The 2387-nt window shown below is 44.0% G+C and overlaps 1 pseudogene; it reads left to right on the forward strand.

Annotated features, from left to right (window-relative positions):
* The first annotated feature begins 1453 nt into the window (after nt 1-1453).
* The window catches only part of LOC133126738 (E3 ubiquitin/ISG15 ligase TRIM25-like), a 15061-nt pseudogene continuing 14127 nt past the window's right edge, over nt 1454-2387 (forward strand).

Below are 2387 nucleotides of genomic sequence, written 5' to 3' on the forward strand. Positions count from 1 at the left end.
ACAGGGGATCACGAATGGGAAACTGACTGGGTCTGTAGCGTAGTGGTTAAGGTACCTGACTGGGACACGCAAGGTCGGTGGTTCTAACCCAGGTTTAGCCACAATTGGATCTGCACAGCCGTTGGGCCCTTGAGCAAGGCCCTTAACCCTGCATTGTTCCAGGGGAGGATTGTCTCCTGCTTAGTCTAATCAACTGTACGTCGCTCTGGATAAGTGCGTCTGACAAAATGCCAGTAATGTAATGTAATGTAAAGAAACATTACATCGGACTTTTGTGGATTTTGGATTTTTGACCTTGGATTGTTTTCTCACCATAATTTTGCTACTCGCTTTGGCATTTTGTTGATTGGAATACCTGGCTTGGTTATTGGACTGAACTAAACAACAATTCTGATTATCCCTTGCTCTGCACTTGGGCCTCTGTACAGATGTCACAGAAATTGCCATCATGAGTAGCCTAGCGTAGCATATTGCTGTAATATTTGTAATATATTTGTGGATTGTATGTAGCCTAGTATTTTTTTAATGGACTGTATTCATGACATTACGCCATTCATTTGTCATAACCTGCCCAGCTGAGGCTACGGATGAAAATGATGTAATTTGCTGACTCCGGCACATTTACTTTTGAGTAAATGAAAATGTTGGTTAATGTGCACAGTCCCTGACAAATATGTTCCGTTGTGTTGTTGAATAGAATAATGGCATCCCTTATATGGCTTGGGTTGTCTCAGTGAGACTCTTAATTTCCCCGGTTCGATGCTTTCCGGTCTTGAATACCGAAATGTTTGGAAACAGTTAAAGTGTTGACGGGTTCCAGGTTTTAAAATAATTTGATGGTCACGACCGGACAGCGGGTTATAATATGTGTCCTGTCTGAGTAGGCAAAAAAAAAAAAACCTTGTAACAAACACGCCTCTCAACCAGCCTCTGTTCCGGGAAATGTTCCGACTACTTCCCAGCTCGTTCGTGAATAAACTCCCAGCTGTGCATGTTGTCCGATTTAGAAAATTAAAAATAAAATCGGCCATTCATACCAGCCATCAACAATGATAAATAAACAACCGCATTGTTTGTTCAGAGCGAAACCATGGCCCTGGAGTTCGACTGTCACGCTATTTCTATCGCGATATAGGAATAATAATAGCTGAAAATCTGCTAAAGGTGTTGTGAACCTGAGCTCCCAGAACTCCAGAAGGTGTTCATAGTCCTTTCTGAGGACGGACTGTGTTCTGTTAAGGTTGCTTAAACATGTTTAAGTCGCAGCAATATTGCTAAACACTGTTTAATGTAGTTTGACTTGAAACGTGCCCTTTAACCCAACTGCAGCTCTGTTTCCAGGTTAGTGACCAAACACTCATCACATGCAGGCTTCTGTTTGTGTGATATTTATGAGTAAATCTCCACTCTGCAAGTTTTTCTCTTCAGCCTGGCCTCAGTTCAACGCCACACCTCCTGAGCTGTGGGCAGAACCAGGGAGTCCCTCCCACTCTCTGTCACGCAGTTTCAGAGAAACTAGTCTGTGTCAGTGTGAGCAGTGAAATGGCTGAAGGTGGAGGTTTACTGGATCAGGACCAGTTGAGTTGTTCGATCTGTCTGGATCTACTGAGGGATCCAGTGACTATTCACTGTGGACACAGTTACTGTATGGGCTGTATTAAGGTCTACTGGGATCAGGATGATCATACTGGTGTCTACAGCTGTCCCCAGTGCAGACAGACCTTCACCCCAAGGCCTGTTCTGGGCAGAAACAACATGCTGACTGAAGTGGTGGAGAAACTGAAGAAGACAGGACTCCAAACTGCTCCCCCTGCTCACTGTTACGCTGGACCTGGAGACGTGGCATGTGATATCTGCACTGGGAGAAAGCGCAAAGCCATCAAGTCCTGCCTGGTGTGTCTGGCCTCTTACTGTGAAACTCACCTCAAACTTCACAATGAGCTTCACCCAGGAAACACACACAATGTCATCCATGCTTCTGGACACCTGCAGGACAATATTTGCCGTCAGCATAAAAAACTGTTGGAGATTTATTGTCGTACTGATCAGCAGTGTATCTGTTATCTGTGTACAATGGATGAACACAGAGGCCATGATACAGTCTCAGCTGCAGCAGAAAGGACTGAGAAACAGGTAAGGACTGGAGCTCTTGCCTGGCAGCTCTGATAGTGCTATAATGGGAGAGGAACTGAGTAAACTGGAAACAGTGGGATTTCCGTGATTTTTTAAAAATCGCATCATTATGTTGTAGCCTTCACTCAGTGAGCACTTTATTAGGTATTTATTAGACTAAGTTTTTAGACTTCTACTGCTGTAGCCTATCTACTTAGAGTTATGATGTGTTGTGTGTTCAGAGATTCTCTTCTGCATACCCCTGTTGTAATGTG

This window comes from Conger conger, chromosome 4 (genome assembly GCF_963514075.1).
Source record: "Conger conger chromosome 4, fConCon1.1, whole genome shotgun sequence".
NCBI classification, from domain to species: domain Eukaryota; kingdom Metazoa; phylum Chordata; class Actinopteri; order Anguilliformes; family Congridae; genus Conger; species Conger conger.